The 25,840-nt window shown below is 42.2% G+C and overlaps 1 long non-coding RNA gene across 1 annotated transcript; it reads left to right on the forward strand.

The window, feature by feature from the left end:
• Nucleotides 1-25,840, forward strand: Gm41162. Its single transcript, XR_874658.2, has 3 exons — nucleotides 1-127; nucleotides 23,622-23,690; nucleotides 25,694-25,840. It is a non-coding gene; the product is annotated as a predicted gene, 41162 (long non-coding RNA).

Genomic DNA, 25,840 nt, shown 5'->3' on the forward strand with positions numbered 1-25,840 from the left:
CCACTTCAGGCAGCTCACAATTAACTGCCTGTCACTCCAGCTCCAGAGGAGCTGACACCTCTGGCCAACACAGGCACCTGCCCTCCCAGGAACACACCCACATGTGGACAGGTACACCTGCACACAGGTAAACTTGTTATGGCTTTTGCTCCTTTTTTATTGTACAATTGTGGTGGTGTGAATAGGTTCAGCAGGCCCCACCCCCTGCCTGCCCCCCCAACTCCCACCCCCATCCCCCATCCTCCCCCCCATACATTCATGTGTTTGAATGCTTGGCTCATAGTGAGTGGCACTCTTAGGAAGTGTGGCCTTATTGGAAGAGGTATGGCCTTGCTAAAGGAAGTGTGTCGCTGTGGAGGCAGGGTTTTGGGGTTATATATGCTCAAGCTATGCTCAGTGTGAAATACATTCAGTCTCCTCCCGGCTGCCTTCAGATCAAGATGTAGAACTCTTGGTTCCTCCACCACCAAGTCTGCCAGAACTATACCATGCTTCTAACCATGATGATAATGGGCAGGACCTCTGAAACTGTAAGCCAGCCCCAGTTAAATGTTTGCCTTAATAAGATTACCTTAGTCATGGTGTCTCTTTACAACAGTGAAATTCTAACTAAGGCACCAAAGAAATAATAAAAAGAACTCAGTGCCCAAGAACTCAGACATCACCATCAGGATTGAATACAAGATTACCAGTGAGGTGACTCGGGCTGGGAGTGGTTACATATGATGAATGAGAGTCTAAACTGTTCAAGTTTCATGAACCTCATTAAAAAGGGCCGGGCAGTGGTTGCACACACCTTTAATCCCAGCACTTGGGAGGCAGAGGCAGGCAGATTTCTAAGTTCGAGACCAGCCTGGTCTACAGAGTGAATTCCAGGACAGCCAGGGCTACACAGAGAAACCCTGTCTCGATAAAATAACAACAACAACAACAACAATAAGAAGAAGAAGATTAAAAAGGATAACCAAAGAGTCAATTTGGCTCAAACCAGGTTACCTGCAGGCACCTGCAGGCTGTGAGCAGGTGAAAAGTGGAGCTTCTATTCCAAAGGCTTTAAGAGTCACGATTCTACTCGATGGAGACCCAAATTTAGCCATTTAGGCTTAGGAGATAGACAAGTGGTGATAGCCATGATTGGATAGCAGGGGACCCAGGAATTTCATGGTCAGGACAAAGAGTAGGGGCTATGTGGCAGGTGGTAACGTGGAGTCTGTCTAAATTGTCTTTTTTTTCCCCCATCATCCTCAGAGACAGCGTTAGACTTGACTCTGGAAGGCCATGCTTGTCTTCTGTAAAGCATGCCAGGCTGTGCCACGAGTCATTTACACTGTGTGCTCTACTCCGAGAAGACCAGGGTTGTCTTTCCATTGTCCTGTGCCTTGAATGTAACCCAACCCAGTCTTTCTGAAAGAAAGAAAACTCACACCTCAAAAGCTACACAGACAGCCTAAAACGTCAGCCCATCTCACAAGTACCTCCTGCTAGTAGCCGCTTAAATTCCATGAAAAATGAGTAAATGCTAGTCTGTCACTAATGCTCAGCCCTTGGTATGTCTGGAATGACACATATTACCCAAAGTTTTAAAAAAGAAAATGTATAAGACAAAAAAAAAAAAAAATTTCAACCACTCTTTCCCGGACTCCTTGTCTCTTCACCCCTCCCTCCCCTCCTCTCTTCTCCCCCCTCCTGGGTCTATTTATCCATTCCCCTCCTCTCTTGTCCTCTTGTTTTCTTTTCAGTTTTGGAAAGTCAAAAGTTACAGCTGGAAAGAAATCCCAAAGGATTAAAAAAAAATTAATTCCAAAATCTCACCTTTAAAATATTACTTAATTAGCTTGCCTTGTGCACGTGCACGTGCATGCTTAGGACGGAGTGGGCATGCATGCTACAGCACAAATGTGGAGGGACAACTTGGTGGCATCTGCGCTCTCCTGCCTGCTTTCCATGGGCTGAACCTCAGGGCACCAGTGAGAGCCTCTATCCACTGAGCCATCTCACTGCCCCCCACCCTGCACCCCTGCACCCAACCCCACCCCAGTTTCAGTCTGGCTCCTTATTTCCCTATCTGAATGCCTCTGCGGCAGCCACCCACACTCCCACGTCCACTGTATTTTCCTCCCAGTCCTCAGGGTCTCCAAGTATATCATAAGACACTCATCCCTCACATACATATTCATCAGGTGCCGCTCCTCCCTCTCTGCTGATTTATTCTTTGCGTCATAAACCTTCTTGTTGTATGTATAAGATGACACGTGATAATTCATTTTTATTATCAGATTCCCTCTTTCTCATTTTGTAAATGCAATGCCACGCATACATTTTAATGAGTTGGGCCACGGAGTTGATAGATTTACTGTGAGACATCATATCTCTAATTAAATAGAACTAAAGTGTCAGGCTCATTAGCTCTTTCCGGTGCCTAAGTCATCTTTTTGTGGATGGCGTTTTCTATGAGGCTTATTTAAGTTTCCGTAAGTACAAGCCTCAGTGTTTCTGATCCATGAAATGGGGATATCAGAAGGTTTTCCATTTTATAAAGATGCAAATATCTCTAAAGTAAATTCAATTTCCTTTGACCCGTGCTGTTAAAAAAAAGTCATTCTCCTTAAAGGATTTGCTGGAATCCCAAGGGCCTTCTCCATCTACTGTTGAGGTTTGCTGGCAACCACAGCTGAGACCAGAAGTTTCCACAGAGACTGACCAAGCCAGGTCGGGGATGTCTCTCATTGCAGATGATATCCATGGAGACAATTAGCTCAGTAAAATTTAGGGTGATTAGTTGGCTACGGATGAGAATAACAACTGTGCTTCTCCCATGGAGGATACAATTACCAGGGCAATCAATCCTTTTCCTTCAGGAGGCAAGCTCCGTAGCAACAGCTGCTTTGAGAATTTCCTTCCCTACTCAGAATCCCACTAAGATCAGACCATAAAAATGAGTGAAAGTCCTAGCCATCGTCTCTGTGGCAAACGAATGCTGGTTTATAAGAGAGCAGATGAGCGTATTGTCCTTTTCTCTCGGGCAAGATATGTGATTTCTTTTTTGTTGTTAAGGTGTTGTTGTTGTTGTTGTTGTTGTTTGTGTATGTGTACCAGTGTTTGGCTTACATGTTAAGTGCTCCACATTCACGCAGTACCTGAGAAGCCAGAAGAGGGCATCAGATCCCCTGCAACTAGATGTACGGATAGTTGTGAGACACCTGTGGGTGCTGAGAATGGAACTCAGGTCCTCTGCAAGAGCAGCAAGCGCTTGTAACCACTGAGCCATGTCTCCAACTCCAGGACTTGTAATTTCTAACAAAATGCTCAGACTTAGCCCTTGAAGAGCTCAGCAAAGTGTGAAGTGGCCTTGAAAGGCTTGGAGAGAACACCACTGATCCAGACATAAACCAGAGCAGTAGCTACCAAAAATAAATGTGCCCCAAGATGACCACTGCAGGATGTCGCTGACTGAACTTAAGGAGGAACAAGACCTCTAGGATGATTTTGTTATCAAGATTTGTGAAGGGGCAGGCAACTCTGAGTGTAGTCAAATCCCTTCTTGGTGTGTGCCTCTTTCTGACCCCTTCTGTAAAAAATGCACTAAAAAGTATTTGGTAATTTAGGTTCTCATCTTAAAAAAAAAGTTCAAGATGGGTAAATGTCAAGGGGGAACTCTGAACCAAAAGGGAGGGTGACAGGCTAAGTCCCGGATGTATCAAGAGAGTCATCAATGCCAGAAATAAACAAAGGTGGACATAAATCTGCAGGTGTCTGGGTGGGCTTTTACTGTCGGCATAACTGGAGTGAGATGGGAGTGGTACTCCAGAGAGGAAAGGGAAAAACTGGGAGAAACCACAAAGGCGGACTATAAACGACACAATTATAGATAGATGAGCTTCTGATATGGCTTCAACACAGACCCAAAATCAGAAACAAAATTAAAAGGAAAATGGCTAAATTGAATTCCTCAAAATTTGTGTTCGTTAATGAGTTTTTCTTTCAGTCATTGCTACTTACAGTTCTTTATGAGCATGGCAAGTCTGATTATTGACTATGTTATTGATAAGCAAAAATGTATGCTAAATTAGCATGTTTTGCAGAAGAAATGGATGAGCTTTGCTCTGTGAGTCGATGGTAAGGATGGATGGTATCAGCAGTGTGCAGCATGGGCCCTGGTCCTTGTGTACATCGTGGACACTGGTCCTTGTATGCATCGTGGACACTGGTCCTGAGTGCAGCATATACACTGGTCCTTGTGTGCAGTGTGTGCACTGGGCCTTTGGCAGAAAGTTGATTGCTGCATGCATGGCTCTGGCTGCACTCACTACAATATTCTATTCACACAAATATCTTCAGATGTACATCAAGCCAGCCCTGTACACAGATACCAAAAAAAAAAAAAAAAAAAAAAAATGTGTCAATCTCCAGCATTAAACAACCATTTACTGTGTATTCTGAGACCTACTTCCTAAGTAGGCTAAACTGGGTTAAATCCCTTCCATCTCTTTTTATGGATGGTATCTTATTTGATGTTTCTGAGACAGACAGACAGACAGACAGACAGAGAGCCTTGAAGGCATTCTCTTGTTCCCCATAGGTTGTCTCTCTGCTTGCTTCTGCCTTCATTATTATTCCTCACCTCTCAGGAGTCCACAGTGCCCTGTGAATGGATGATTACAACTTAACAAAAGGGTTAAATAAATCAATGGACTGATCCTGGGCACGATTGTCTCAGGTGGTCATGAGATCCGGACACAAATAAATAAACCCATCTACCTGAACTATTGCAAAACTATTTTCCTTGAAGTTATTCACTGCTAAGAAACTAGAAATTCACTTTTAATCAGAATATTTGTTAAGATTTCCCAGTTTCTCTCCAATGCACTTGCTCATAATTTAGGGTTCATAATATTACAGATTACTGTAATTTTTACAGCATTCTCTTTAGAGAACAACGTGGAACATGGACAGCTTTGTTGAAAATTACATTGACCCAAGCAGTGGTGATATACGCCTTTAATCCCAGCACTTGAGAGACAGAGACAGGTAGATGAGTTCAAGGCCAGCCTGGTCTACAGAGTCAGTTCCAGGATAGCCAAGGCTACACACACACACACACACACACACACACACACACACACACACACATGCACGCACAATTTTTTTTTAAATCTTTAAGAGGAAAAATTATGTTTAAAAGCTATGTCAAGGCACAATCATGGCTACTGATAAAGATAACTTTCTTCCATGGTATAGGAGCAAGTTTATACATCTGAATGTCTCTTGCAGGTTTTAAAATGAAAATACTTTCTATCTTGAGAATGGTAGTTGTCAGCAATCTGATACACTGCTCAGCAGGAAGAATCTGGGTTTCTGACGGAGGTGGATTTCCTGGGCAAAATTAGTCATAACTTGTTCTTATGAAAACACCCAAGAAAGGGGTATGATGCATTCTTCCCAGGGAGCGCACCGAGAAGTTTTTAAGCTTTAAACTTAATGGCCCTATTGTTTCACTAATACACTGTAGTGAACTGAGCTGCTCAGTTTGAATTACTAATGAGGGGAATCCCATCATAGGCCGAGCTGCCCGTCCTCTCCGGAGGGCTCCTTCTGAATCTGCTACAAGTCTCTTTAAGTCAAGCCTTCTTCCCACACCTGGACTTCCTAGTCTCTCCCCACAAAAAACCCCTCCACATGGGGCATTCTCTAGGCTTTGTGATTACTGACTCTTACAAAAGACACCAAAGAGCTGACTTAGAGAGAATGAGGGGGCTCCATCAACAAAATACAGACATGCATGTGTTTAATGAAGAGGGTCATATTTCAGAAGCAGAGGGGATTTGCAGCATCAATTCTAATTTCTTTAAAAAAAATTTTTTTTGATTTCTTGTCAAGCACTTTTCAATGGGTCTAATCTCTTCTTTTCACCTCACCTAAACTTATATTAAGTCGGCTGGATCTATCTTCTGTGTGTGAGTGGAGTTTTTTAGTGGTTTTTTTTTTTTTTTTGGTGTTTCTTTTTTTCTCAAAAAAGTCATACTGATTTAACCTAAGAGAAACAAGCACAAAGTAGGTATTTAAAGTCAGACCTACTAGCTCCAGCAAAAGAACAACATTGAAAAACAAAAATAAAACACAAAATCGTCTCTTTGCTCTAGTCGAACCCTAGCAATAGCTGTTGGTCTGTGACAGTAAGTTTTATTTGTTACTAACAAATCCAAGAATTAAATGAAGCAATCAAAAAGGCAAACAGATAGGGCTTGGTTAGAAATTCACGAGAGAAGTTTAGAGAGCCTTGTACACTGGTGAATACTAGAAGGACACTAGAAGACACTAGAAGGCCACTGTCACTCCCAACACCCTCCCTCCCCACCCCCATCCCCACCCCTGCCAAAAAAAAAAAAAAAAAAAAAAAAAAAAAAGTCTGTTTCTTCCCTTCAGAGAGAATCTTGGGACAGAATTTTAAGAGCTTTGTGAAGTCCCAGATGTACACAGTCAACTTTTGAATTTTCTGAAGCTGCCGAACATTGTTTAGCTTTAGAGAAGAATCAAGACCTGAGAGATGGAGGATGTGGAACAAACATAGTTAGCTGCACTTTTCCGGAAGACCAGGGATACAGAAACAGAAAGAACACAGTCTTTTTCCACAGCTCCGTGATAATAAAACACCATTAGAACCTACACTCTGCACAGTGGGACTCACAATCAGTCGCCAGGCCATTTAAAAATGGGGATGCAGGAGCTGATGGTCTTGTGAAGACCCTGGTCCTCCATGCTCTGCTGTTGTGTCACCTAGAAATGCTTGAGAATCCTAAGACAGGGACAGGGATGGGGCTTCTGTGTCTCCTCTTGGCACCTGCCTCAGGAATTCGCTCTTATATCTCACCTCACACTGGAGGTCTTTTCTACCTTGTTTCCGACAAAGCTGTGGTCCTACTAATGCTGAAAGGTACATAACTACAGGAAGTTGAGGGATGGATAGAGGACACCTTCTACAGCTTCCAGCTCTAGGAAGGTGCCTGCATTTTACAGAGAGATCTTTAGGATTCCCACAAGAGCCCGGAATTAGAGCAACAACAAATGGGAAACCATGAGAGATGAAAAAGAACCACGGAGGACAAACAGAAAGTACACTGTGCGTGCATGAAAATGTCAGAATAATACTTGTTTATTTGTATGCTTAACAAAATAGGACTCTGGAGACAAAATGCAAAAGCAAATAAATAAAATGAACACTCCCCACAAAAACCCTGTTGACCTTTGACCAGGAAACGGAAAGAATCTACTTCTCTATGCAGCTTCTGTTACAATCCCTTGAAAGATGTCCTCTAAGCTCCCTACCATAGAAGACCCTCCTTGCCTTCGGCTATGCACACAGCTCTTCCTGTAATAATGCACTTGGCAGCCCCTTTCCTTTCCCTGCAAGGGCATGCCCATACATGTATCTCCAAATGACCTGCTTTGCAGCCTCGGAACCCTCTGGACCTCCCTCTGCATTGGGGCTCCACATATTCCTGTCTGGAAAAAAGCATTAAGTTTCTCAACTTATACTATAATCCTACACTATTCTGGTAACAATCAAATTTAGATAGTTTCTATTCAAGTATATTCCCAACATATCCAGCTATAAAAAATAAAAGGGCTGCTGATCCAGTCTGAACTGGTTAGGGGTATGTCCCTTCCCCTTTCATGTAGAATACCCATATTTTGGATCAGTTTGGCTGCAGTTCTTCTCAGAACACACTTAGCCCTGGAGATTACTGTGTGGCAGTTTCTTCTGAGTTGAGACATAAGGAAAGTTAAAGTCTAGGAGTTCTAAAGGGAGCTGGTGAAGGTTCTAGAAGGCCCTGTCACAAGGTCCCTCCTTCCTGAATTATATAATGATATCTTATCAGTAATGATTAGAGGGCAAAGGACAAGGGTCCTCTCCAAGCTGCCTCCATGTTCCACTGTGAGCTCCAGCTGTCTTGAACTGTCACTCATGCTGGGGTGGGCTGCCAATGATGAGACTGCTTTAGAGTCGTTTGTGCCCCAATAAGGAACCCTTCTATGTTCCCATAAGTCACCCCAATAAATGCATCGGTTCACCATCGAACCGAACTTTAATAATATGGTTACTTTGGCCTGTTGTCATTTCCCTGTCTAAGATGAGGAATAGTCTCACACAACAGAGACTGGTCACACAAAACCTGGAGCAAGATATCACATAGAAACACCAGTCTCCCAGCCTTTGATTGCATTTGGGACCTGAATCCTCAAGTCCTCCAATTCTGTCCTTAAGGGAAGATCTCACCCTTCCAGATGCCTCTGACCCTCCCTCTTGCCTTACTGTTCACCCAGAGAGTAGAGATCTTCAAATGGTACTCCAACAGCTCCCTGGCCCAAGTCAACGAGCAGACCAGACCCTGTCTGTCATTATTAATTAATGCTTTTTAACCATAGAAAAGTTGAACTCATTCAAAGCGTAACTCCTCCCCACCACAGTAACTGACTCCCCTCTGTCTCTCAGGATGCTGCTCTTCTGGTTCTTAGCTCTCTGTCCATCCCAGGATACCTGCGTGACTCTGTGTGTGTGTGTGTGTGTGTGTGTGTGTGTGTGTGTGTGTGTGTGTGTCCTGTAATATCTGTGACCCAGCAGTCTCCTTCAACCACTGCCCTCTCTCTGACCTTTTCCTCACAGCTAGGCCAAGTGGGTGCGATCTCTCTCTCTCTCTCTCTCTCTCTCTCTCTCTCTCTCCTGAGCAGCTGCTTTCTCTCCTGCTGGTTCTGAGAACTCGCTCAGCACATGCTTGTTTCAAACCCCTCTGAAGCAATTCCCCCAGGACACTGTGTACCCTTGTCTCTGCTATACTGCTGGATTGGTGGGCCATCTCTGCAGACAGCTGACCTCTCCTTCATTATAGAAACAGAACCTTGGATTTCTCTGCAGTGCTGATGGTGGTCACAATGTCACCTTGCAGGCTCCCTTCCTCTAACCATCCCCAGGGACCTGTTGATGTTCCTGTTTCCTATTTGAGGAATTCTTTCCTCCCTTTTTTATTACTGGAGAACACCACACATCACCTGCTTTCCAAAACAGAAAGGAAGTATCATCAGTGTCCTGTATCATTGGGCACTTCAGACCTGCAGTGACATAAGGCCCTGCTGATGAGGGCTTGTGTTGGCTTAATGTTTTGCCATTGACAGTCTGAAATTTAAAATTTTCTAACAGAAGGTCCCTCACATTGTTATCTTTGCCCTGAGTCCTGGCAACTATGCAGCCAAGCTTGTACACACTCTGTTGGCCAATTCAGCTCTCACCACCGCCACCCCAGCTGCCCTTCACCTTGGCTGTCTTCATCCTTGGCCAGGATTTCCGCAGGAGTGTTCTACTGTGTCTAACTTTCTCCCCTTCCAGTTAGATTCCAAGGAATAAAATAGTAGCCAGAAAGCATGACGTGGTGACCCAGGTCTTTAATCCTTGCACTCAGAGGCAGTAACAAGCAGATGTCTGTGACTTCAAGGCCAGCCTGCTCTATATAGAGCAGGGTTGTCAGCTCTTTTATAGGAATCATCTAAGACCCTCAGGAAACAAAGATATTTATGGTAAGATCCATAACAATAGCAAATTGACAGTTACGAAGGAGCAACAAAAATAGTTTTATGGTTTGGGGTCACCACAGCATGAGAAACTGCAGAGTCATAGCATTAGGAAGTTGAAAACCACTGACGGAGAAAGACCTTGTCTCCCATATAGATAGATGATAGATAGATAGATAGATAGATAGATAGATAGATAGATAGATAGATGATAGATAGATAGATAGATAGATAGATAGATAGATAGATAGATAGATAGATAAGTGATAGATGAGTGATAGGTGATAGATAGATAGATAGATAGATAGATAGATAGATAGATAGATAGATAGATAGATAAGTGATAGATGAGTGATAGATAGGTGATAGATAGATAGATAGATAGATAGATAGATAGATAGATAGATAGATGAGTGATAGATAGATAGATAGATAGATAGATAGATAGATAGATAGATAGGTGATAGATAGATGAGTGATAGATAGATAGATAGATAGATAGATAGATAGATAGATAGATAGATAGATAGATAGATAGGTGATAGATGAGTGATAGATGAGTGATAGATGAGTGATAGATAGATAGATAGATAGATAGATAGATAGATAGATAGATAGATAGATAGATAGTCGAGAAAATGTGAAGCTGCACATGAGGTCAGGCAGAAAAGCAAACTGCAGAACCTTTTCACACATTTTTCACCTAGGCCAGGTATTTGCCTGTGAGGTTTTTCACTGTCAGTGAAAAGTGGAAACTCTAATTCGCCTATTCTGTCTACTCGTCAGCATCACAACACATAAACAAAGATGCCAGCTCTATTGTGGACACTCTGGAGTTCCTCGCGTGTATGGGTACAGATGAAGCTGGGGCATCTTCCTGGCTCTCCCACCCACCGCCTCTCCCTGTAAGAGCATCCTCATGTGGAATCACACTGGAAGACTGTTGAACATTTCAGCATCATTACAGAATGAAATTGCTTTCACAGGGCTTGGACTAACTCCTAGCCCGCAACAGTGATGAGGAGTGTGGCTCCCTTGTGTGCCAGCCAGGCTTGCTGCTCACTCAGGCAATCTGGTGACTAAGAGTAGCCTCACATCAAGCTTCAGTTTCCACTCCTGCGGTTATTATTTAAGATGATCCACATATTTGTGATATTAGAATTCCTTGTATTCCTTTCTTATTATTTCCTGCTTGTGTTGTTACACTGTATCTGTACAATCTTTTTCAATTACATGTATATAATGTTGTGTATGGCAGTTTCCTTAATCTTAAGTTCTGAAACCTGAAACTCTTTTGACACCACCAACAATGCCACAAGTGGAAAATTCCACATCTCACCTCTCATGATGAGTTACAGTCAAAATTTAGGCCCACTAAAAACATGGCTAAAAATTATATTCCGGCCACGAGCATATGGTGCACAAGCTACCTCAATGAATTTCATCTTTGGTCTAGGCACTGCTGACCTGCTATGGTTTGGGTTTGCATGAAAACCCCCATTTACTGGAAGAGTGGTCTTCGGTGAGATGGTGGCAGAGTGGACAGATCACCAGAGCGCTGTCCCTGAAAACAATCAACTTCACTACTATGGGACACCACAAGTCCCTTCATGAGAGTAGATGGCTCTCCACTCTGGCTTCCTGTCTTGTCCAACTATCTCTTCTTTCTTAGGTGTTCTATCCTCTATACATCATCTGCTGCAACAATGTCACAGGAACAGAACAAAAGCAGGCAATGTGCTCTTAAACTCCCAATACTTGTGAACATAAAATCTCTTTTCTTTGAGAACTACCCAGGCTCAGGTATTTTGATAGAGCCAAAAAAAAAAAAAAAAAAAAAAAAAAAATGGAGTCGTATAAGTTCCAACCTTGATTATGCCTATGCAAATATTGTGAAATCAAAAATAAACTCAAAATTAAGACTACTTTTTGTCACAGGATTTTAGATGGGAAAATTTGACCAAAATCATTTCTGTGTAGCCAAAATCGTACTCCAAAAATCTGTCATTGCCCTTTATCTAAGTGTCACTGGTCAGACACAATTTACAGAACTTATTCTTATATACTTATTCTTCTTTTCCTTTTTAGTGTTTTTAATATTTTATTTTAATAGAATAAATTCTATTGACAAAAATGTAGTCTTCTATAATTTCAAGTCAGAGACTGCCTATATTCATACCTAAACATTTCCAACTGTGCCATTCCTGTTTGAACTTTAACCATTTGAGTTCATTGTATAGAGTCTGAAATAAGCTGGTATTGCTAACTAGCCCTCCAATCCCTTAAAAGTCAGTCATTGAACCTGTTTTGCAAATGACACTTGTGGGTTTACATGGCTTCTAGTCCTGTCCCTATCAAGTCTCCATTCCTGGGAAACAACCACTGACTTCCTCCCTCTGATTTGAGCTTTAAATCTGGTGAGGTGCCTTCCTTAGTCCCTTCCTCTGTCCCCATCCTCCTCTCCTTTGGTCTTAGAATATTTCCAACCTTTCCATGTAAACCAATGCTTAGCTGGTCAGATTTTCTTTGAAAATGCCAATTAATAACTCAACTGGAGTTCTGCAGAATTTGAACAGTTTTCCAAGCACCAGTATCTTCCTTTTACATTTTAAATTTATTCTGGTTTTCTATCTGATAAATGTTATAGGTTTGAACAATTTTTGTTAAAAAAAAATTCTAAATAAAAAATGGTGGTTTATATTGTGACTATCAATTATCATATCAAAATCATAATAACCTACTATTTTGTTGGTGTTATAAAATTTGTCTATGTTCTAAATGACAAAAGTTATATATCTTCTTTCTCATCTCAAAGGCTCCTCTCTGGCAGCTACAACTACAGTGACTTTTTTAGCACTCACTGTGGCACAGCATAGCAGAACCCGAGACCCCAGCATGCTCTCTGTGTTACAGGGACACCTCACTCATGGCCTTTGTTGCCTCTGTTCCACTGCAGACACTATGTACTCTCCACTGTGAACTTAAGAGATGTGTTGATGAGTGTGTTTCCTTCCTCTTGTGTTCTCCTCATCTGAAGTCACTCCGCTGTTCTCATCATAAAATAACGTGATACTGTCCTTGTCCTTTTGTTGTGCTCTCTGAATCCTTTGCAGGGCAGAGGTCACCTCTAAAAGTCTCTATGCTTGTCATTGAACAATAGAATCAGGTACAACTAGAATACAAAATCATTCCTTCCTAAAGTTAGTTGCTTGGGGTTTCTTTTTGTTGAATGTTTTTGTTGTGTTTGTTTGTTTGTTTGTTTGTTTGAGCCAACTATGGCCATATTGGTTTTGTTGATCTCTGGGTGTTTCGTCTGTGTTTTCAGGTTTGAGGTGCAGTGTGGCACAGATTTTCTCCTTTTAAAGCAATCTCATTTCCTGTGCTTTTACTTCACTGTCCTGCATAATTTCATGAATGGACGGGTTGCTACAGCTTCATTACTAATTGTGTTCAGAGTGCGTGTTTGCTAAAATTCTCAAATGAAAGCTGAGCACATTTATTTCCGAACATAATCTAAGATTCTCAGCATTTACAACCTTTTCCTAATACATAAGGACTTCACCGTAGTCAGCTTTTCTCCTGTCTTCTTTTCCCGTCTCATTTTCATACTGGGTATATCTTGATGGTCAATATTTAAGTAAGCTAAGACTTCTTAAAATTTTGTTTTAGATTTATTCAATTTATTTTCTGTGTGAGTGGTTTTGCCTTTGTGCATGAACGTGGACAACTCACACACCTGGTGCTTCAGGGATCGGAAGAGGGCATTAAATTTCCTGAAACTGAAATTATGAGTGATTGTGAACCACATTTCAGTACTGGGAGTGGAGCCCTGGTCCTCTGTAAGAGCGACAAGTGCTCCTAACTACTGAACTGTCTCTCCAGCCCCGAGAGTAAAACTTTGAACCTTTTTTCTGCTCATGCTGGTGTCTGGCATGGCTTTGTTTAATCCACCCCTGTTTACACATTGCATGTTGGGGCCTGATTCTTTCTGAGCCTAGTTAATGTGCTCAAAAGTTCCCTATGTGCAACTCTTGTTCGTATACTTGGGAGATTATGCTTGCAAAAGTATTCATTACAGTTATTTTTATTTTTTAAGCCTCTCCTGTTTTATTTTGTCCTGTTTTGATATTTCATTATTAGTTCTTCCGCTTAAAATGTACACAATGTCATTTAAATTTTTTAAATGACTTTTGTCCAATTATATTTTTGAGATTTCAGTCTTTATTAATTGATTCGGGAGGGAGTCAGCATTTGAGATTGTACACTGGGGATTATGTCCCAAGATCATAGCCCTGGCCCCTACATAATATGCCCTTTCCTCTTCTCAATCATTCTTTCACATTTTCAAAAAAGATTCTCTGTCCTTTTGAGATATATCTAAGCAAATACCATAGGATTGGGTTTCAATTCTCTAATCCTCTTTGGAATTAAGATATTTGGAATTTGGATTTGTGGGCACAACTGGTATAACAAGACCATCTCCCCCTCCCTCCCTCTTCCCACATACCCCCACACCATGTACACTGTTTCCTTTGATTTCTAGAAATCATTGTGTCTCTATCTGCGCCTGAAGCCCCACCCCCGAGCTCTGTTTCACAAGGCCCAAAGCTTGTTCCAAAATGATCCCAGGATGAGAGCTAGGCTAGCTGCAGTAGGGATATCTCCTTTCTCCAGGCAGGCAGCTTCAGTGTTCTCAAGCATCCTTCCATAAGGGTCATGTAACTCATCTATGCATACAAGAAGGTAGCCCAGTCGCCATATACCTCCATCCATCGCTCACGTCTCATTCATTTAGGAACACGTAGCAAAAGGACTCATCAGCGCTTGGCCATGTGGTACTCGCCATCACATTTCTTCTGGCCCTTTATCAGGATCTCACCACGACTTCACTTTTTTTGTCGCCTTGTCTTCAAGGGAGTCACAACCTACTGAGGGAGTAGGATAGTAACAGGACAACCATGGAAATACGAGTTTAGAGACAGCAATTACCAATGCCACGGAGACGTCGCACAGAAACATCGCTCCTACTGTGGGTGGTCGTGAAGAGCGGAGCACTCCTTGCTCGGCATCCCACCCACAGCACCCACTCATCCACCCCACCCACTCACCCACCCCTGTTTACCTCCTTCTGCTTCAGGTCTCTTTTAAAGCTGCCAAATCTCTCACTCACATATCTTTCAACCTCAGGGATGAAGGAATGATCCCAAACCCTTTCCCTGCCTCACCATCTAATCAAGAGCTCCATTGCCTCTTCTCTAATTTTTAGAGTCTGCCTTCTTTATGTCAGGTCTGATGGATGTCTTGTGTTCACAGTTCTTTTACTGCCTCCTGGCCCTTTCACTCAAAATTCAGGTTTAACGCTTGGGTGAGACTTAAAACTCACTTTTAAAATAAAAATGAACTTTGCATTAAATAACAAAACGCCACAAAAGCTCAGTAGCATTCACACAGGAACAAGTTAATTGTTCACAGCAGACATTACTACATTTGTTCTCAGCTCAGTAAAACAGGAGCAATAATAATACATCAGGACCGTGCTATGTTTAGATGAGTAAAGAATGTAGAACGAAGTCTAACTGGCTGGCTATCTAGAAAAGTAAGAGGTGTCTACTTTTCATGCTTTGGAAGCAAAGGGAACCACAGCTCTGTGTGGGAAGAGCACATGGCAGCTGCTTGCTCTCCTCGGTGGTGGGGGGGGGGGGGGTAGGGGGCGGGATATGAACCCCAGTGACCCATTCTTCCAGTTAGGTCTCACCTCTTAGAAGTTCTAGAACCTTCCAAGACAGTGCCGCCAATAGGGGAGCAAGTGTTCAAACAACCTGAGCTAGTCAAAGCATAACAAAAAGATAACGAAAATAGTAACAAAACAGAAAAGCTATTTTTTTTAATTTCATATTGATTTGCCCCTCGGGAATAGTCCAGACCCAGACTTTGTGTATTGCACATGGTGGGCTTTTGAAGTCTTTTGCAAGACTTCAGAGTCAGCACATTCTTTTCATGCTCTTCATGGCTATGTTCTGGCTCCTTCACAGAACCAATTGGTTTCGAGACCTTAAGGCCATCCCAACTAAAATGTTTGCTTGAACCCCGATTCCAGAAAGAAGTCACCAGGCCTGCTTATGGGGTCATGGCCGTACCTCCTAAAGGCAGCCCTTGTAGTGTAGGACTGTGCGCTTGCATGTGCTTGTGCGTGGTGCTGTCTGTGTGGGAGTGGGAGTTTGTATGTGCTTGTTCATGGCTCTGTGTACATTGCTGACATGAAAGGAAACACAGACGTGCCTGTACTGGCTTCCATCTAATTCCACAGGATCCTAAGATGTAATTCTCCTAAGAGATTTTAGATTTCTCCTTTGTCTGTGGGTGCACAGCACCAAGAACTAGAGAGTAGATTTGAGAGCCAATTTGTGAGGCCTTTGACTCAGTAAACCAAGCATGAGGGATTACAGCATAGAACTAAAGGTGACATCATATACTTGAGACTTTGAGTAAATTATTCACCCAAAGGACAAAATATAGAGCCTGGAACCATTGTTCCCTCATAGGCCTGTGAGAGACGATCACTTGGTAGCACTAAGCTTTGTATTTTATTTGAAGAGCAAGAACATGCATTCCAAGTCTGCATGGAGCATGTCCTTGGTCTGGGCTGCAGCCTGAAGCCTGCATGGAGGACGTCTATGGTCTGGGCTGCAGCCTGAAGCCTGCATGGAGGACTCTATGGTCTGGGCTGTAGCCTGAAGCATGGAGCATGCACATGATGAAGATTAAGTCAGTAGACTTCTACATGTGGACCATTGCAGACTATATGGTTAGATTACATTTCTTCAAACAAGCCCAGGCTGTGCTCTTATCTTCATCTCAGGTGAGTTCTGTAGTGTATGAGGATCACTGCAAAAGGACACTTGACAGAAACATCTGGTTTTCTCTGCCTTTAATGTAAGATGTTAAATTAGATGGGCATAAAAAGCATACTTCGTGAAATGTGACTTTTAGTTCATGTGGGTTATTAGAAGAGGATCAGAAAAGATGACCACATGGGACAGAAGTTCCAACAGGAGACAATGGCCCTTATACCCTTCAGCAAATGCAAATTTATTCTCTCAACACATGAGCCCTGTGGAGAAACTGTTCCTTGATTCATATGAAGGACAAAGAACCATGCTTAAAACAATTTCCAGAACAATGGCCCAGAAGCATCTTCTCATTTTTCTTTTCAGACACTTGGATGTGGTCAGGTTAATTGTCTTCCTATTCCATCACTCAAGGGCTTCAACCCAGATACTTTCCACCTTTCTGTGTCAAGTGTGCCTAAAAGACTTCTAATGAACAATGAGATGCAATGTGCTCATTACATATGAACACCTTCTCTAACGGTATGACAGAGTATTTCACCCAGGCACAATGGACTTGACATGATACATTGTAAACCCTGTGGTTTAAATTTTCTGCAGTACACAAACCTGCAGATTTTGCAAGACACGGGATCAAAGTGGGAAACCAGAATGTCAGCGCCTGGTGGCGTTTCCTTCCTTTTGTATACACAGAAGGCAGATGTCAGGATTAGATTGGAGCTTTGAGCTTTGAATTCCAAAGGGAAAAGCCAAAGGATTCTCAAGGAGCTACTGAGGCGGAAAGAGAAATGGAGCTGAGGGGAGATGAGAAGAGGCAGCACCTGTGTAGGATGAACTGGACCAGTTCCAGTGACTGCTGTCAGGGCCTGAGGCCAGGGAAGTCTGACTGTGTCCATCTCCTGTATCAGGGCTCCTATTGATATAGAAAAGAGATAGGGGGCTACCATAGTGATAAGTGAGGAGCCTTTGTGTTGTAAGAACATCCAGGGCTACCTAATCAAGAGTGTAAGCTCTAGAACCTCAACTTAGAGGAAAGGTGACACCAAGGACAGAAAGTCACACATCCCATGATGCAGTGTCCTTTGGCTCTTGCTTGGCATGTACACAGATCTTGATAAAACATTCATGCAGGTATGTACTAGTGTGCACATCCATGTGCGTATACATGTACATGGAACAAAGAAGGAGGAAGATGACCCAGTGGATCTTGAAACAGACATTTTCCAGATTGAAACCGTGTTTAGAGTTAGACTACATTAATCCTCAAAACTTACAAATATGTGTAAGAGTGATGTGGTAGGTTATGATTAAATTTTAATTTAAATTTCAGGAAAAAATTAATTGTATTGTTTAAAGACTTTTAAGCCATTATAAATATATCCAAGTACCATGTGTGTATTGCCTGCTGCTGTCAACAATTTTAAAACTGGTTTGTCTGGATTTGTCTCATAAAAATAAATAAATAAATAAATAAACTCAAAGTGACAGCTTATATACAGCTTAACTGAACATGGCTTCTCCATGCTCAGCAGTTCGAGACATGCTCCTTCCGGTTCATCACCAGAGACTTCACAAGGGCATCTGTTTATTTGTAAGAATTTTTGTTTGGAAATCTCAATATGCAACCCAGCTTGGTCTACAACTGGAGTCCTCCTGCCTCAGCCTCAGCCTCCTGAGTTTTGGACTACATACCAGAGTGACTGTTTTTCCTTTCAAATATACAAGTACAGTAATAGATTGAATAATCAGATATGAAATCAGTAAAAGCCTAAGGAAATGAAAAGGAGCTCACTGGAAAAGATTGAAGTACACCTTCAAGCTTCTGCCTCTCTCTAATATATATTTTCACTTACATGACAGGAATCTTCCTAATTGTAAAACAATTACAATTAATTAAACTGATTAGCTAAGTTAAACATAAAGTCATTTTATCTCACCCATACACTTATAACTCTGAATGTTACATGGCTCCAGTCACTTATCATACGATGTGCACAGCACACTCAAAAATCACATCACCAAAACCAAGCACAACACCCCTAAAGAGAAAGACCATTACAGAATCATCAAGGAATAAATGAATGAGGATGACCCACACACCCCATCCCGTTGGTCCTCTGAAATCTGTACAAATTGACATTTGTAGATCTAACTGCATATCAAAAATATTCTAAGAGAGCTGTAGCTGGACAACTATGTGCATATCTCCTTCTTGTCATTGTTCCTGAGATACTACAATGACTACTTACACAGCCATAACATTGTATGAGTGATGTGGTGTGATTTTTCTTGGGAGACAAATGTCTGGTCCCTCCAGACAAAGCACAGATCACAAGCTGAAAAAACTTTCACCCAAAGAAATGATGTTATCCAAACCTAGCATAGTAAGTCAGTGGGTTTCCTGGGGTTACACACAGGAGTCTGGATACTTCAAAGTACTATTAAAAAGCCCAAGTCAGCATGAGTGACCACTCCTGAAAGCTGTATTTCTGGAGCTCTCTACTCAACCTTCAGTCAGCTCCCTGGAGAAAGAGCCTTCTCTTCAGCAACTGTTGCTGCTTGTGTAACCTTGAGGAAAGGTCCTGTGGGTCTCACAACTTTCTGAACTTCCTGGTGAGCCTTGCAAGCCTCCCTCCATGGAAGAGTAAATATACAAGAAGATATACTGAGGTTATGTGAAAATACTGCACGGCTTTATAAAAGGAGCTGGAGCAACTGTGCTTTCAGTATCCGTGGGTGATTAGGAACTCATCCTTCATACACAGCAAGGCTCAATACCCCAGAGGCCATCCTATCGTGTGGCCTGAAGATAGAAGTGTATAGAGAATTAGTTTCTGAATAAGATTAGGGAACTGTTTAGATATTTGTACATTATTTTATTTGTTTATGCAATACTGCTTATAAATCCGAACCATCTGTAGAAAAAAAGATAGCCCAGTTCACTTAAGACTTACAATCTTAAGATTGTAAGCAATATTTTAAATAAAAATAAGAAATTGCCTAGTTCTTGGTGTTTAATTCACCTCCATGTTAGAAAATTGCATGTCCTGAATATTTGACATTACATTTTTCATTATCACATTTTACTAGTTGAAAAATAACATTAAATATGAAACAGGTTTTTTTAGGTCATTTCAAATTAATGGTGCAAATGTAAAGATAAATTGAATAAGCCTTTCTGTGACTACCATCTCTCTGACAGTGTCTACTTAAGAGGGAAAAGAAATATCAATTTGGATGGTTCAGAACTGCTCCAGGCACTTAAACAAATGTTCACTACGCATACTTGTTTATCTTACATCTAAGACCACTCTGTTTAAATAGAGAATAGCCCCAAATTGTTCCCTTTTATCTTATAACACAGAAAAATGACATAGAAGGCCCTGCCTAGGAAATACATCAATGTGTAAGTGGCTAAAGGTCACTAAAGGTCACTGTCTTTGTGGCCATAACAGAGAGGCAGATAGAGTGAGAGGTGGGAGGTGACACTCTCCTGGACACTGGAAATTCTTCACCTAGTATACTCTCAAGTTCATAACTGCATCCTGATGGAGATTTTCAAGGTTTTTCCCTAAAACGGGTCAGCAAATCCACCTGATCGGGTGGATGATGGAAAGGTAATTGCTCTCCTCTTTCCATCTCTGTCTCCCAAAGATTCTCTACTTCTTCAAACAAAACTCTGCAGTAACCATCCTAAACAACAAAGAGACAACAGCCTTTCTGCATCTGAGTCTGGGAATCGCCACGCTGAGTGGAGAGTGTGACCACTGATGGACCTAACTGGGGCCCCATTCTGTACAGAGAAAGCATTTGCTACAAACAAGGAAATCTAGAAAGCTGTGGCCTTTAGTTAATGTCAATGCATGAGTATTGGTTCAGCAGCTCAGAGACACCACAGTGATGAAAAATATTAACAGGAGTAAGTGAGCACCGGATGTAGGAGCTCTCCTCCCTCGAATCTGTCCTGTGCATCAAAATCTACTCTAGATGTGTGTCCAAATGTTTTTGCTGCTGACTGAATTACTGCGACTGAGATAAGGTATTTTTTGTTGACTGGGATTAGCCTGAAGCTCTTTTGTAACCCTGCCAATTACAGGGCACAGCTGAATTTAGGACAGAGCATCTTCTACATTTGATTTTATAAACCAGCATGTTTCTCTCTGCTTATTTCCACAGAATTTTGAGGCAGTTGGGTAAAAATGAGTTGACAAAACAAATCCAACTGCAAAACACTGTGAGCTGTTAATATGAAATAATTAATGTCTAAACTCGAGAGTTGTGCAAAATAGTCTCCAAGGAACCCACGCCCAGTGGAAATGGCTCATTCAAAATAATGGTTCATTTTCCTCAGTAGTTGAGAGCAGGATGGGGAGCTCCATTAAGGTACAGGGGACCATCTGGTGGGAAAAGAACATGGCTTACAGCAGCTCAGAAACCAGCCAGATCCTGTGTAGGGCTCAGCATCCCGCCTACTGAACGGTTACAGGAATCAAAAAGGAGAGTGGATTCCTGGGACTCTTGCCTATGATTCATTTCAAAATTATTTCCCTTGTGTGTTCTCAGCCATCCACAACATCAATGTGAGGAGCAAGCAGGATACAGAATTCCTGGTAGAAACCATCCCCGTGGCAGCCAGTGAAGTAAACTGTCGGCAATTTTCTTCTTCTTCAAATAAGAGTATTTTCTGTGCATTCTGGCAGTGCTCATGTCTTTGTGTGTATGTGTGTGTGTGTGTGTGTGTGTGTGTGTGTGTGTCTGTGTGTGTGTGTGTCTGTGTGTCTGTCTGTGTCTGTCTCTGTGTGTGTGTATCTCTGTGTATTTGTCTGTGTGTCTGTGTCTATGTCTGTGTATCTCTGTGTATTTGTCTCTGTGTGTGTCTGTGTGTGGTGTCTGTGTGTGTCAGTGGGGGAGGCATGTGTAATGCAATATTGTCAGATCTGTTGAGAGAGTTATCAATCATATAGACCAGTTAGAGGCTCTGAGGGCTCATCTCCTTAGCCTGAAGAACAGTTCCTAGCTTACAGAGTTTATTGTCACTTCCAGTGGAAACTGGACTTACACTAACTCTCCCTTGTACTGAGACTTGTGCAAAGTAGCTTTGAAGATTTCTTAAGAAAGGCAACTTTTGACTTCGTTCAATACCTTAGCATGGATACTATCCTGAAAGGGATCCTTGTCCTTGTGAGAGATCTGGGAAAAGGTCTGAGATAAGGATGGGATCATGTCTCCACTCTCCTGTGTGGCTGGCTCCTGAGGAAGGTTTACAGCAGGCTGCTGGGAGTCCACAGATCAGTGTGCAACCCCAACTCCACTTTACCACCTGCTCCCAGGAAGCAAATCCAGAGGCAGGTCTCCATACACAGTCATCCCCAGGGTACCAGTTTGTCATCATGTCTGTGAAAGTTTTCTAAATCTGAAACATCCCATCGGGCTTACAGACTGAAGATGGAACTTCTACAGAAAGGCTGCTGGGGAGCAGAAGTGTTGGTTCCAGGATTCTTCAGGTCACAAATAGCTGCCTAGTATCTCTACAGGCAAATGCTTTTGTAGAGTAGCTCTTTGGCACTCTGCAGTTCAAAGGAATGTTTGAGCTTCCTCATTTCCATATATTTACCACGCATGGCAGTCTAGACGCAGGTCTAAGACTGCAAAAGAGTCTTTAAGTGATAGACAATTGGGTCCTTGCCCACTATGGCCCAATGCAATCTTGGAAAGACCAAGATACCAAAGGGCTTTAAAAGGGAAGAGAGAAAACAGACCACCTCCACCCACCTAACTGAAGTGGCTCCTTGACCAAACCACAGTTCCTGTCCCTGCAAGAGCAAAACAGAGTCACCCCTGTCTGCCCTGCACTGAGGCCCTGGCCCTTTTCTCTCCTTCTGTCCACCCTGAGTTTTCCATGACAGAAAGGTAAATGGTTCCCTAGGCTTGGGCTCTCATTCATTGTGGGGATTCCAAAATGTATGGCTGAGCCTTGAGAAAGAACAGACCTCTCATGGCACTAGTTATCAAAGGCCAGCCATTGGTGTGAGAGAGCTCTGCCTCACCTCTGCTGGTGAACCTGTGGTGACCCCAGGGCTGCACTCTGAGTGCCCAGCCTTGTCAACTCCCTCAAGAGGAATAAGCTATGATAGAGCCACTAAGACAGTACGGCACGACCCAGTGATCCTTGGCCCTTCTTTAATGTTCCAGAAACTCATTTTGTTTGAAGCTACTGTCAGATGGATTGGCCTCTTATTTGGAGTGGCTATTAACACAGGCCAATGAACAGCTCCTGATACATGCTTCTGATTCAGCACCATACCATTCAAGGATGGGAAAGAGCAAGAAAGAGGGAGAGGACGGCATGAGACAAAGATGGGACAGGGGGGAAACTAGAGAGAGAGTTCCTAAAGAGACTTGAAAGATTAAACACTCAAGGTTTCAACCATCAGAATGCTTCACTTCTTAGTAAGAACTGTCGATAGTGGTATCCCATCAGACACAGTTTCACATGGTTTAGAAGCTGAAGCAGGACAGATCACATCAAATATCCTTATCCCTGTGAAGCACCTGGTTTCAGGATGGAGACCTCAGTGGGAAGTGGATCTCAGAGACTTATCAAGATCAAAGGACATGAGCTGATACCCAGGTCTGCAGGAGTCCCCAGCACTTAACACATCTCAACTTCACAACATGGAGAAGTCTTCTCTGGATCTTGATAAAATGATGACAGGTTGAGAAATCGGCTTTATACCATCTACTATAAGCACGGGTTCTCTTCACTACAGCATTCACTCTTGAGTTACTCTCTTTCAGAGCAACAGATATCTATGTTGTTGTGAACACAAAATACCACCTCATAGCTACAGTTCCAAACATCTTTAACATAAGCAAGGACAAATAGCATTTTCAAGGATTCCATTTCCTTTTGATTTAAACTCCATCAGTCTTCATTTCTAATCCTAGCATAATTCACCACTGAGAATGCCTTCCAGTTCCCCGTAGAATTACAAGTGACACCTGGGATCCAGCTCTACCTGGAAGTGCAGCTACCTGACAAAGCTATTATCCTAGTGGGTGCTAAAATAAAAGTGACAGAAACTCAACTGGACCCAGCTTAACAAAGAGAGTATTGGCTTCATCAGCTACAAAGGGACAAACTGACAGTGGGCTGCTGGGATTCAGGAGGGCAAAGGATTCCTTAGGCATTTGGTTTCCCTGGCTCTGTAGGTTCTGCTGTGAGGTTCCTGGACTCTGTGAGTGAGCAGAACTTCTAGAGTACAGAGTTATCCACTGCAGGTAAGCCATCAAATCCAGAAATAAGAGATCATCCTTTTAGGATTAATTTTACTTTCAATCTGATTTTAATTAACATGATAACTGTACAGAATTATGATGAACAAAAGCTATTTTCATTTGAATTTATGAATCAGGGCAATTAACATACTCATCACTCCCAAGTTGTCTCCAAGATAGTCTCTTTTTGTTTTTACCTGATACATTTTTGAGTTATTTTTCTGTCACTTTCAATGAACCTGAGCTGATATACTCTCCCACCTCCAGCTGCATCAGCTCTTTCAAGTTTTTCTAAAAGAGCCTCCAGTTCTTTCAAAGGGGATGGTTCCACGGTCAATAGAAAGCAGTATGCATTTTGAACCATCGGCTCTGGGCTCAAGGCCAATTCTCACCCATACAAGCCTGTGAATTCTTGCACATCACTTCATCTTAGAAAACTCAATGCTAGTAGAATGGTGTGCCCTCCTCTGTGAGCTGTTGAGGGACCCTAATGAGATATTACACATGTGCCAACTTTGAAAAAAAAAGAAAGGAAGGAAGGAAGAAAAAAAGAAACATTCAAATAAGTGTCTCAATTTTTATAGTACTTTCAACTAATCTTACCTACTTGACTTTGATCATGGTCTACTTCTGCTCTTTTGACCAAATCAGACATTATATAAAATAAGTAGTTATATGTTGTGTTTCTGAAATAGTTTAACAGCCTATCAGGCATCCAGAAAGCATTTGCTTCATGCTCGGCTCTGAAACACAACATGAGGATAAATAGTTGGCAGTTGTAAGCACATACATGTGAGTAGTAACCTACAACAGACACATGCCAGCTCAAGTGAAAAGCAGGCAGAGTCATCACACTGGGATAGACAATCTCCATCCTCCTATAATTGGCTGAAGAGGGTTTTTAATTCACTCCTTTCTGGAGAAGAGAGGGAAAAGAGTAGAAATTATATTATAAAAAGAAATGACTCGGTATGACTTTATGAAGCTGGGCAGAATTTAGAGGGGGGGCTATAGTACATTTTGAATATGATGTAGAGATTGTACTCATCCCCCATTTGTTCATTGGCTGAGAGAAGATCCCTGAAGCAGAAAGAAGTGATGTTCAGGGCAAAGAGAGAGTGATGGGTGGTAAGGCTGGCAGGAGTTCACAGAAGTGAATGTGTACAAGAGATGTTACAGAGATTCACCACCTCTCTGACTAATGGATGCCCTGCCCAGTTGTCTTTGAACTTGAACAGCTTGCTTTTCTGTGGATTTCTCAATATTTTTATGATATATTTCCACATTTTCTATGGATATCTTAAGAAGAAAATGACCTTGATAGCCTAATGGTATCATGCCCAACCCATGAAACCAATAGAAGTTTCTTCACTGCCCATCTCAGGGGAGAAAGATTAGCAGAGAAAGAGATGTCAAAGAAAGGGGCAATTCTCTTCTCCTTGAGGGTAGAGATGTCTTACAGGAGACCACACACACATGGTCCCATGCAGTAGAAACTGGCTCTCTTCACTAACAGGTTGTACTGACTGAATTCAAGTTCCCAACTGTGCTCTCAGAAATCCAGTGCTACTATGCAACTGCTGTGTCACCATCTAAAGGTCGTACCTTCTCTCTAGACCCATCTATCCCTTGGAGCTGTGATGACTGAGTGTTGAAAATAATGTAGTATACCAACACCTGACATTATCTGATGACTATGATTGTTTTGTTACTGTGCTATAGATTTCTATAGAATTTGGGTTAGCACAGGGTTGGTGTGTAGCTCAATGATAGAGTGTTTGCTTAGCATGACCAAGACTCCTAATTTGAGCTTTAGTAACCAAAAGACAAAGATCCCTGAGGAATTGGCCGACAATAGAAAAGGGGAGAACCAACAACCAGAAATAAGGTCAACTGCCTTTTCTCCATTAAAAGAGAAGCATAGAATTCAAGAGCAATGATAATCCATCCATTCAGAATGTCCCTATAGGGTCATGTCAATCTGAAGTCCTACTTTTGATCCCTAGCCCTGAGATGGCCCTGATTTTGCACTGGAACCCATTCTTCACTTGTGCCATCCTTGAGCTCAGCATCACAGTCTGTCATCATGTGCCTGCTACATCCTTTCCCTGTAGCCTGACCATTGGAATTGGAGAAGTCAGGTGCTATACCAT

This window comes from Mus musculus, chromosome 14 (genome assembly GCF_000001635.26).
Source record: "Mus musculus strain C57BL/6J chromosome 14, GRCm38.p6 C57BL/6J".
Lineage (NCBI taxonomy): Eukaryota > Metazoa > Chordata > Mammalia > Rodentia > Muridae > Mus > Mus musculus.